The sequence below is a fragment of the Staurois parvus genome, unplaced genomic scaffold, assembly GCF_062004578.1.
Source record: "Staurois parvus isolate SC_StPar_1 unplaced genomic scaffold, SC_StPar_1.0 ptg001014l, whole genome shotgun sequence".
In the NCBI taxonomy this organism is placed as follows: Eukaryota; Metazoa; Chordata; class Amphibia; order Anura; family Ranidae; genus Staurois; species Staurois parvus.
Window position 1 is genome coordinate 1530655 of NW_028318810.1, and position 12832 is coordinate 1543486.

The 12832-nt window shown below is 43.8% G+C and overlaps 1 protein-coding gene across 1 annotated transcript in view; it reads right to left on the reverse strand.

Annotated features, from left to right (window-relative positions):
* Nucleotides 1-12832, reverse strand: part of LOC149441193 (intercellular adhesion molecule 5-like) — a 74645-nt gene that overhangs the window by 42687 nt on the left and 19126 nt on the right. The window lies entirely within an intron of this gene.

Sequence of the window (12832 nt, forward strand, 5' to 3'; positions counted from 1 at the left end):
AAAAGGCACAATTATTTAAAATTTCCATGTTGTAGCATTAACAGCACCTTTCACTGGAAAGACTCAAACTTAATAATATACAGGGGTGTTCTCGTGCTTTTGGCCATATAGCAGGTGTCATGGTCAGATGTCCACAAACCTTTGTTCTTATAATGAATTTCCTATGTCCTGGTGACCTCTCCCATTTTTTCCTCTCCCATTTAATATGTGAAATTGAACAGTGATTGATAAGTACCTTATAAATTGTTTTTCAGCCTGGCCATATGATGCTTGAATGATTGAACAAATTGTTTATAGGAAGTTTACTCTGCCTTTCATGTGTAACACAAATTTGCAGGTATTTATTAGTACTTCTATTTGTCAATTGTCCTATAGATGGCACTTCAACTGTGTTAAGAGCTTTAAGCTAAGTTGAGGCAGTATTTGGCAATCAGTGTGATGCTGCTGATTGTTTGTGTATTTTTCCCTGTGTGGCGGTAAGATGTGGTTACTGTGTTTCCCATTGCGGTGCAGCCATGTTGGTTGGCGCTGTGCAGATAGTGAGCAGAAGTGACACCCTAAGTCCGGGCCACATAATGACGTCATCGGCATCATGACGTCATCAATGTCGGACACGGTGGGAGGGGCTCACATATAAATGAGCTGGTTTGGCTCCAAAGTTTTGTTGGCTGATGGGGAGGTGGTGTCTGTGGTGCTGGTGCAACATTGGTGAGACTTTGTAGATACATTTTGGAGCTTGCGGCTGATGTTCTGTACTTATGGTCTCTCAATAGTTATTACTAATCTTTTGTTATCTTTATTTAATAGCATGCGTTTCCTTGTTTGAGGATTGGTCTTGTGCCTAATGAGCATTTAGTTGTTGCCACCTTCCCCTTAATGATCCAAATTGTTTTGACAGAGGTAAGCTTAGAATTTACATTATATGCACACATCATGTGCACTATGCCAATTGCAGTGACAGTGGCCCCTTTTTTACTGTACTCTACGTTTATATTTCAGTGCCCAATTTGGGACCTGTGTTTTTTGTTTTTTTCGATGTAACACAATGTAACGTGACGATAATAATCGTGTATGCTGAGTATACAAACAGTGGTGTCTATCCTATTCCTTAAAGGTATATTTCTTTTTACTTCATCTCTAGAGTATTTTTTTTCATGTAGGAAACTTTCAGTGGCTGTTGATGCTTTTTTACCCTTATATTTAGCTCTTGTGCCCCATTACCAACCATCTGAAACTCCATTCTGTCGGGGCCTCTTTGAGGATTTTGGGTCCCATCAAATTGCACTATAATTATTCTGCATACTACTTGTCCATTTGAGTCATATATGAACTATTTGGTAAGCTGCCCTTCATTAATTTTTTTAAATATTTGTGTGATGTATATCACATATGATTTGTAGTGATTTAAATTTGCTTTATTTCTTTACATATGTACTCAGGGTATCTAATCTGTTGGTATAATGTGTAATCAACATGAATTTGTTCCTTGTAGGTGTTATATTAAATGTCTCCTGAAGAAGCCTGAAATAGGCAAAACATGTTGAGAAATATTGCACCGGATACATGTCTCTGAACAAGTATTACCTTTAATGTTGGGATACTCAAATTTATTTCTTTTAATTAGATTTTTATTATTGATTTAACAATAAATGTTGTAAGTTTTAGTTTATATTGTTGTCCTATTATTTATGGCACCTTTAAAATCCCGTTTACTCTTCTTTCATGTGAGGAGTTCATTCTCCTCCTCTTTTCCTTCTCTTTGTATCCCGTCCTCTTTTCTCTTGGTAATGTGTCATGTTTTTTTTTGTTCTCAATGGGTGATCTGTATACATAAAAGTCCCTATTCTTAGTTATGACTCAAATGCTGACAACAAATGATTTTGGTTGTTGGGTTTGCTAGAGAACTTATATGGAGGACAGATCCCAGCAGCCACAAACATTCCTACAGTAAATTTGCACATATGCTGTATATAGCCTAGTTATGCAAGTGTACTGTATGTTGCTTTGCTGTTGTAAACTGGAGTTATTTTTTAAGGGAAATAGTTCATAAAAGCTATTCTAAATATATAAAATAATCTAATTGATATTGATGATTGGGTCCAGGTCAGGTGCAATGCTTTGGCCAGTCACAGTGCATGATGATGTCACATGGGGCAAGGCTGACCCCACCCCTTTGTGATGTCATCACAGTATTTAAGAACTGTCATCGTGGCACAGCTGTCAGACAGCAGGAGCCAGCGTTGAGAGTGAAACTTTTTTTTTTTCTTTTTTCGGGTAGGCCATTGCATTGTCATTGACGTTGGATCTACTTCAGGGGACATTTTTTAAATTTTTGTTTTTAATATAGGACTTGTCAAAGACTGTGTTCTGTCATTTTTACACTACTTTTTTTTTGTGAATGAGTAGCAGTACCATGTACCCCATATTCATTCACATGGGGGGGTGGGATCTGGGGGGCCCCTTGTTAAAGAGGGATTCCAGATTCCAATAAGACCCCTACCTGCAGACCCCCCACAACCACCGGCAACGGTTGTGGGGAAGAGACCCTTGTCCCCATCAACATGGGGACAAGGTGCTTGGGGGGGGGGCCTGCCCCAAAGCACCCCCCATGTTGAGGGCATGTGGCCTGGTATGGTTCAGGAGGGGGGGGGCACTCGCTCACCCCCCCCCTTTCCTGATCTGCCAGGCTGTATGCTCAGATAAAGTTCTGGTATGGATTTTTGGGGGGGACCCCCATGTCATTAAAAAAGTTTGGCGTGGGGGGTTCCCCTCAAAGTCCATACCTTAACCTCAAGACCTTAAGGGCTTGGTATGGATGGGGGGGACCCCACACGGTTTTAAAAAAATGCTTTTTAATTGCCGGGCAATGCAGGAACTTCTCCTTACATCCAGCTGTCAGCAGGGAACCCCGCTGACAGCTGAAACATGAAAGAATGTTTTCACAACTAAAATACTACATGATTTGATAATATAACTCATGTGGCATTTTACTAGCTGTACGGTATCTTAACCAGGGGTGGACTGACAACTCATGGGGCCCCCGGGCAATAGGGGATCATGGGGCCCCTGTGTCCTTGCCTGCACTCAAAATAGCCTATAAAAAAGGTACCAGGGGCATCTCATGGGGCCCCCTACTGACCCCGGGCCCTCGGGCAGTGCCCGAGTGACTGAATGGTCAGTCCAACCCTGATCTTAACACTCAGATGCAGGAAGATGCCGCTTAGTGAATTGTCCCCTCTGTTTGAAGTTCGCAGTCGAACTTTCGTTAGGTTTGAATGTTTGACCGCGAACCAAATAGGGGGGTATTCGTCCCATTACTATTGGCCAGTTTGGAAGGATGTAATTTGCCTAAAAAGTAATGAATCTGGAAAGTTTGGATGCAGTTACAGTATTCATTAAAATACAGTCACGTACCCTATGCATTTGCCAAGATGCTGTTCAAAAACTGTGATGTGAAACACAAAGTTATGGCATGTTTTCAGCAAAGGAAGGTGAGAAATGATAAAACCACCTTGTTTCCTGTACAGATCATTTGTTTTTTTTATTATGCACTTCTGCTCAGACGAGCTCCTGCGCCATGCTATTGTTGGGACGTGTTAGTGATTTTATGAAAGAAAAAAAGTCTATTAAAACAACACTGGTCATGCCCGGAGGATATGCATACTGTAACCAGTGCAGTCTTGTAATTCATAACTGTCTATTTATCAAGAGAATAATATTATGTTCACCAATATCATAGCAACTTGCAGACAGAGGAGTGAGTCATATCAAGCAAAACTGACATGTTGCTAAGCATTAATATTTGACCTTTTGTATTTTAATCCAAAATCCTTCCATATTCTGTATACATCATGGGTGGACTGACCATTTGAGCACTCAGGCACCGCCCAAGGGCCCAGGGTCAGTAGGGGGCCCCATGAAATACCCCTGGTACCTTTTTATAGGCTTTTTTGGGTGTGCTTTGAGTGTGGGCAAGGACACAGGGGCCCCATGATCCCCTATTGCCCAGGGGGCCCATGAGTTGTCAGTCCGCCCCTGGTATACATGCACTATACTTCTTCCACAAGTGCTACGGCCTTTGTGTGGTCTTAAAATGTACAGTATATGTAGCACCCCCTTACCCCCATGAGCAGCCTTTCTCAACCAGGGTTCCATGGAACCCTAGAGTTCCTCCAGAGGATGCTAAGGGTCCTTTAGCAATGGGCAATTTCTCTCTCTCAAGTAACCACTGATACCACTGATCTTTTTATCTATCTGTAAGAGGTAATTTTTCCCAATGACCACAAATGTAAGGGGCATTCTTACTGCTAACCATCACGCTAATGTATTGTGAGCTGTAGATATAATAATTATTAGTAGGGGCATCCTGAAGCTGGAAAGTTATTTCAAGGGTTCCTTCATGTTTAAAAAAATTGAGAAAAGCTGCCCTAGGTGGCTATAATGGACCCCCAGAGGTCATGTGGACTGGCATTTCACCTCTGGATAGGATTCTTGGCATGTAATGAGGTTGAGAAGAGATGGGTGCCGAGCGTACGCAAATATGCGCCTTGGTGCTGAGGGGCCTCATAATGTAAACAAAATATGTGCCAAGCATGCATGCTCTGCGCGCTCCCGGCACATTTACCGGCACCTCGTGGAAAGGTCCCGATCACTACTTGTGGTCAGGAGTTTTCCGATCATGTGACCGCTGTGACAGTCAATCACAAGTCATGCCACAAGACCCTAAACCCTGTCCCACCTCCCAGTGTTACAAACCCCTTAAAGGGCTGGGAGGTGCTCAGGGTTAAAGAGTTTTTTCAGACTAATAAACTCTTTGGAGGGAAGGTTAGGGCACAGGATACCCCAAAACTACAGCATGAACCATAAGACTCCAACTATCGTATCTAGTCATATAGATAGACATGCAAGAAAAAGAACCTTTAGGCTGGACTGGCACCCTGTATTCTACCAGCTGTATGCAACTGCAGCAAAACACTCACTGGACGAGCCAAAATACTTTCTGTATTCAAGCATTCACCTTTCTCTTTAAGACACTCTCTAGCAAATGTTTCACCCTGGTGCTCCAGTCCAGATTCAGGTTCACTCTTCCTGGTCAATACTGTATCTCAAACCAGGCACTGGTTCAGGCCTCAGGTTTGGGCCTTTCTTTGTAAAGCATAGGTAGCAGGCGTGGAAGTTTAGGAATAACAAATACACCTGTCCTCCTCAGGCTAACCCAGGGAGACCAAAGAGCTTCCAGAAAATTCCCCCAACTATTTATACTCTTCCCCAGCATGCAAAACTGGCAATAAACTAAAAATGAATATGCAACTCAGTTCAATAAATAACAGGATAGACAACCTTGAACATGAATAAGTATGAAGTGGCAACTCTCTAAAAATAAAGATGGCGGCAATGGTAGATATTTGCAGTAAATTGAAGTAATTGATTGCAGGAAGACACCAATTCCCTGTTTGCCAAGGTGGACCTGAATGATCCAATCAATTACATAAATGGAAAAAAGTCCTTTCCACCGGTGTGTGGCCTTGTAGGGGATATGTTCACCATATGAATTTGTGACTGTCCATCCTTAGGAAGGTGCCATATTACACATAGATAGTAGGGTGTATGAACTCACCAAATGGCCATATACCGGGATGTATGAAGGCTTGTCCTTACTGCAATAAACAGTCCTCAATGGGAAACCATGCCGCCATGAGATGCCATAAGTAGCTCGATGTGGTGACACGCTTGTTTCGCTGCACTCCGTATTTCTCCCATGTGTAATGTGCATACCCCAATGGATTGAGGCCATCCGTGACGTCACTGACGTGTGACACTGACTGACATACTCAGAATATTTTTAGGTTATGGTTTTTTGGTTACTGGATAGCACATACTGTAAGTTGTGTGGCAGAGCCTATTCAATTTCTAGTACCTCCTTTAATATTCTTTATAAACTGGCAATAAACCCTAGTGGCTGGCCGTGGAGATATAAATATTCATAACCAGGGTTATTGTAGCCTGCTATGTAATTGACAGGGAGAACTGCAGACAAAAGTGTAGTGCACCCTCTAAATAATAACTGGTGAATTAGGGCCCATTTCCTCCTGCACACGCAGCCAGGCACGCAACATTTTCAGCATTCTTCCTCTGGCTCAAGAATCAGTCTTGGGGTTTCCCTTTTGGGTTTTTATTAGGGAATGATAAACTTGGATGAGATATCATGAAACTATAGAAAACTTCAAAAACTAGTTGTTAACCCTTTTATAGGCGCTAACATGCCCATTGCAGAAGCGCACTGCATATGTTTAATACACTGACCTTTTTTTCCTCTTCCAGCTGCTGCTGGCATCGCTCTCCCAGGCTGCTAGAAAGGTCCCAGACGAAGTGCAAATTGGTATCAGTCCACCTGGGACAGGAGCCAGCGCTCCAAAGGCAGCATCTGCTTATGCTGCTCCTGTTCTCTCTGCTGCCACCTGCTTCTTCTTCTGCTGGCACCCGCTCGATGCACTCTAATGCTCTGGGATGGCGGGTCAGCAAGCCCAGATCGTGATCAATGGTTTGCCAACCCCAAGCACACGCTTCTCTTGTTTGAGGTCTAGGGTCACATCAGAGGGCTCCGAGGGCCACATGTGGCCCACACCAGGGGCGGACTGACCATTTGGGAACTCGGCACTGCCCGAGGGCCCGGGGTCAGAAGGGGGCCCCATGAGATGCCCCTGGTACCTTTCATAGGCTTTTTTGGGTGTGGTTTGAGTGTGCGCAAGGACACAGGGGCCCCATGATCCCCTATTGCCCAGGGGCCCCATGAGTTGTCAGTTTCTCTGCAACCGATGCTGCATCCAATGCCACCAAATAACTCTTTCAGCTGGATTCATGTATGGGTGCACTCAATGTCACCAAATAATTATTTTGGCTGAATTCAGGTATGGTTGAAGTTGAGCTTAGCAAATCACAGCACAGAGCCCCGTGTTTACTAACAACACTGGGCTCTGTACAGATAGCAGTGTGACATCCCTATTTTTTTCTCCCTGCAAAACAGGGAGAAAAAACAGCCACAACGCTTAGTAAAAGCAGCACACATTACAAATTGTTAGGCACACAGTTATTCTTTTCATTGCACCTAGATGTTGACCCCTTCCCAGCCAGTATCATTAGTACAGTGACAATGTATAGTATTAGCACTGATCACTGTATTAGTGTCACTGGTGATGTATATATATATATAGAATATACTTTAGCTTTAATTTATGAAGAAATTAGATTTTTTTTATTTCTTTATTGGATATGTTTTAAAACAAAGTAGCAAATATTGTTTTTTTCAAAATATTTGGTCTTTTTTCATTTATACAGAAAATAAAAAGAAAGCTCTGTTTGTGTGAAAAAAATTATATAAATTTCATTTGGGTACAGCATTGCATGACCGCACAATTGCCAGTTAAAGTAGCACTGTGCCAAATAGCAAAAAATAGCCTGGTCACAAAGGGGTTAAAACCCTCCTGTGACAGACCCAACCGGGACAGGGGCTTTTGGAGGGGACTAGCGGCTAGCCTTCTATCCACTGATTATGGCCCATGAAGGAGACCAGGGATTTTGTCTGCTTCTCCCATTCAGATCATGAAAAAGAGCTCAGTTCAGCATCTGATCACATGGAGAGAGCAGATAATTCTCTAATGATGAACAACAACGTGATGAATGCTGAGAGCCAGGCTTGGATTCATTCTTTGAACAAAGACAAGAAAACTTCCCTTCTGGAGTGGATGGAAAGGTGTAAAATGTATTTTCTACAGGTCAATGGTCCGAGGAAATATGGGACCCTCCTGCAGAATGGGTTGGAGAAGCTTCTCCACTTGGGACAGAAATATTTATCAGCATTCTCCCTCAAGAGATCTATGAAGATAAATGAATTCTACTTTTTCAGACTGTTGCAATATTATATGAGTTTTGTCTTATGATGATTTTTTCTAGTGCACAGATTACACAAGTGAAAGCCAAACACCTGAAATATATGTAATGTACTTTGTGTATTCAGGGTTGTGGTTGCCCGACTGTCTGGGGTGGGCTCCCTGACTGGTCTGGGTGCCTGGCTGTTGATTAGCTTATTGTTAATTATATCCTTGTTTAATTAGGTTACTGTTAGCTGCTAGCTGTTCATCGGGGCAGCACAGTGGCTAAATGGTTAGTACTTCTACCTGGCAGCACTAGCGTTGTTGGTTCAAATCCCAGCCACGGCACCACCTGCCTGGAGTTTGCATGTTCTCCCTGTGCCTGCATGGGTTTCCTCTGGGTGCTCCAGTTTCCTCCCACACGCCAAAGACATGCTGGTAGGTTAATTGGCTCCTGTCTAAATTGGCCCTAATATGTGTATGTATGAATGTGAGTTAGGGACCTTAGATTGTATGCCCCTTGAGGGTTAGGGTCTGATCTGAATGTACAATATATATGTGTAAAGCGCTGCTTAAATCGACAGCGCTATATAAGTACCTGAAATAAATTAGATGTACTGATGATATTATTATTTAAAGTTTGCATTGTTTAGGATAATGTGATCAAGCTCATATCTGATTTTGTGTGGCAGATATTCTGTGTGAATTTTCTATAAAGTTGAGTTCCTGTTTGCACCTAAGCTAATGTCGTCTAGTTCCTGGGTGCAGTTACCAGCTACAATAACTTATTCCTGAGTTCCAGCAGTGAGGAAGCAGTTATTTGATGAAAGCCCCCAGACGGGTTGCCAAGCAGTTCATCACACTTCCAGAGCTTAAGTCAGGGGTGGCGAACACGCAGCTCTTGAGCCACGTGCGGCTCCCGGCCAAAATAAATGCGGCTCTTTGCCTCTTACTGCTGACCTTTGGGGAGGTGGAGAGCGGGTACCTGAATTTGACAGGTACCCGCTCTTACTTCTTTGTTCTTTGATCTTACCTGTTCCTCTATCCAGCGGCGCGCTGTCTTCCGGCTTCTGTAGTGTGGGCACTGGGCATGACAGCCGGGTGCCAAGTGCGCATGCGCAGGAAGCGGTGCTTTTTGTGAATGGTAAGGCGGTACCTGGGACACATGACAGATCCCAGAAGCCGCCGGACCAATCACAAAGCGCAAGTGCTTCTTGCTCATGCACACTGGGCACCCGGCTGTCATGCCGAGCGCCATTACAGAAGCCGAGAAGACAGCGCGCAGCTGGATCGAGGAACAGGTAAGATCAAACAAAAACTCTGCGGAAGTAAGAGCGGGTACCTGTCATCCCTGTGCTGTCCGCAGTCTCTGGTCATCCCTGTGTTTTGTAAGGGGAAGAAAGTGTTATGGTGAATAATATGGTTTTAATTATGTGTTTTTGTGTGAGTGTTTGTCTGTTTTGGCAGGTCACTGCGTGGTGTGGCTCTCTGACTTTCACAGTTTAAAATTTTGGCTCTTTGTGTCTAACTTGTTCGCCACCCCTGGCTTAAGAGGTTATACATTGGCAGTGGCAGGGAGTTTTACACACAATCCTAGCTGCTAGAGAAGCCAGGATTGTGTGTAAATCTGATAAACTGACTGTCAGCTTTCAGATTGCAGTGATTGGGCTGTACAGCAACCCACAGACACCACTTGCATATTTCCTGGACTCTTGTGTCCTACCTGCAGGCCCGGGACCCACATGGTAAGGGTCACCAGGCAGGGCTGCTGTTAGAAACCACAAGGCCCCATACAGCCAACCTGACAGGGCCCTTCCCAAAAAGAAACACAGTTTACTATGCTGCGGTTTATGAATGAGCACAGTGAGTGATTGGTACCGATCACTCATTGTGTTCATTCAGGAAAGGAAGGGCCTGGTAGATGTGACATATTTGGACCCTTCCCCCGCTCTCCATCCTGAAGGGTGGGGGCACACAGGAGGGCCTGGGCAGCAGGAGGAAATATATGATGCACAGGGAGGGTGATGGGTACAGCCAAGGGGGCAATTACTGGAACCGATCCCCTGTATGTCTCTCTCTGCAGCAGCTGAAAGCCAGAGGGAGCAGAAGCCTTCAGCTGCTGCAAAGAGAGCCATTCATCGGTTCCAGTAATTGCCTCCTCCTCACCGCACCAATCACTTTCCCTGCCCACATTTGATTCACACAGCTGCCTGGGTCCCCCTGCTGGCCTGGGCCCCGTACAGGAGAACTGGTTGTACCCCCTTATCCACAGCCCTGTCACCAGGTAAAGAGGGGAGAGACCAGCAAACATCTGTTTCCTGATCTTCCTGGACTAGAATGAACATGGAAGATGTGCATGACATCACTGCTGGGTTTAGATGGCACTTTCCCTGGCAGCTGTGGTTGAGGAAGAAGCTAATGGTGTGAGGTCTGTGCTCCATTAGCTTCTTTGGAAAAGCAGGAAAGACATCAGGACAGCAGGGGTATAGACCCTTGATGTGGCATTAACCCCCCTGGTGGTATTCCCGAGTGTAGCTCGGGGTAAAGTTTCAGTACCACAAGCGGTAACCCCGAGCTACACTCGGGCTTACCATGCGACCCTGCTCTGCGATCCCTCGATCACTTACCTTGTCCTGCGCTCCCGCGATGTCCCTCCTGCAGTGTCCCCGGCAATGTAATTCGGTGTAAAGTTTCAGTACCACAAGCGGTAACCCCGAGCTACACTCGGGCTTACCATGCGACCCTGCTCTGCGATCCCTCGATCACTTACCTTGTCCTGCGCTCCCGCGATGTCCCTCCTGCAGTGTCCCCGGCAATGTAATTCGGTGGATGCCGGCATCTGTCATCTGTGTTCCATCCCCTGCGAGCGTCAGGACGTACGGGGGACGGAACAGCGGGAAATTTGAAAATGACAAAAAGTGACATTCACTAAAATCACATAGTAAAACATTACTGTATCAAACCATTTCACATACATTTTGTCCCGAGTGCTTTGTCCTGCATGCATTTTTACTGTTCTTTCTGCCTGGAAACTGAGAAACGTCCATGGCGTCCAAAAAGCGTCCCTTTAGGTCAAAAGTGGGTTTAGATCAGCTAGAGAACAGCGATAGTAAATCAGAACCACTTGCAGAATTGAGTGATAATGATTCGTGGGGGAAATTCGTCATCAGACACTGAAAACAATTTTGCGACTTTGCTCATTGATGTTCGAATTTCAAATTTCAGTGTTTTTGGTTTGATTATATTATTGAATTAAATTTATTATTATTATATTATTATTTTTTATGATTATTTATTAAATTATAATTTATGATTTCGTGTTTCAAGTTTTATCATACCCGGGATGTTTACTAGACTCTTGTTCGGACAGATTTCAATGAGTTATTTCCATGCAAAATAACGGTAGCGCTTTTAGCACCAAAAATCTGAAATAATCATACCACCAGGGAGGTTAAAGAAAACCTGTCATAGCAAAATGCTATCACATTTCAATTATATTACAGTGCCATTAAGTAGTTGATGTGTATGGATCATTTTTGGAGAAAAAGGATATGGTTTTGTGCCACTTTAAGAATACATACTTGAACAGAATTTTTTTTAGTGTTACTTTAGGTCTACTATTATTTTCTCTTATTATTTTCTTATCTTGCTGCTGTGATGGGCGATGAGTTGCTGGGAAGGCCATGTCTGCAGATATCATATCGCTAACAATACTTCTGAATGTTGCTTTTGTAAAAATAGCAAAACGGAGTCATAACAATTCGCCTTACTCACTCACTCATGTTGACTAATGAAGGAAAAAACACATTGTTACTCTAGGGCTGAGATTTGATGTTTTCCATGCCGTGGAGATGTGGCAGGTGGCTGGATGGCATTATGTTTCAGTTTCCTCTGAATAACAAAAAGGTATATGAGTCCATACAGATGACAGATTTGTGGTGTAAGAGCAAAGGGGCTGTCAAAGGAAAAAACCTGTACTGGGAGATATATGTTGGCTGTAATCTCTGACTTCAACACTTTTCCAGTTGTGATCTATAACAAGTTTGCAAGCTGGGCCCTTTTTTTTTTTTTTTTTTACATGTTTTTGCTGAAGAAAATCTCTAAATTTTTTTTTCATCATATCCTCAGTTTAAAGTTTCCAGGTTTGCAACAAGTTTGCTTTAAAGTGTATGTGAAAGCCAAACTGTTTTTTTTTTAGGTTTATTTTTATGATGCATGGAAGGGTTAGAACGTCTGTCAGATTTTTATTACCGTATGTGCCCCCGCTGATTCAGCCACTTTTATTGTCCTAAGGACCAGTGTGATCAGGACAAAAAATGACGGGGAGTCTAACATTCTAGTTGTAATCCATACAAGCGATGAGGAGAAATCTTCCAAAAGAATACATTGTTCTGGTGACTATTGTATATGGCTCCAGGCACACTGATCATCAGGCCTGGACTGGCCATAGGTCACACTGGTCATCAGGCCTGGACTGGCCATAGGTCACACTGATCATCAGGCCCGGACTGGCCATAGGTCACACTGGTCATTTAGTCCAGTACATGGGGCTCTGGCATTTAGCTGGTGGCAGAGAGCTCAGGTGTCCCATCCAGCATCTAAACACCAGAGCCCCATGTACCAGGGCTAACGTCCAGTGTACATGTGGCCTAAAGCCAGCCATAGATGGATTGAATCTTTTCTGGTTCAGGAGAGACCGGACGAGATTTGATCCATCTATGGACAGGCTGGTTGTACACAAGTCAATCCATCAATTTTTTCTGACTCAGATGTAAACATGTAAACGGACATAGGTCCATTTACATCTGCCTGCCTGTAGACATACTCTACATTGGTTCTGACAGATGGATGCAGATTGAATGCCTATGTTAAAGGGCCTTAAAGCCTTGTTTACACTAGTGTTTGAGGGGATGGTAAATCCACGTGGTTAAGCCACAGTTTTACTATTCGACAAATGCTCCCCC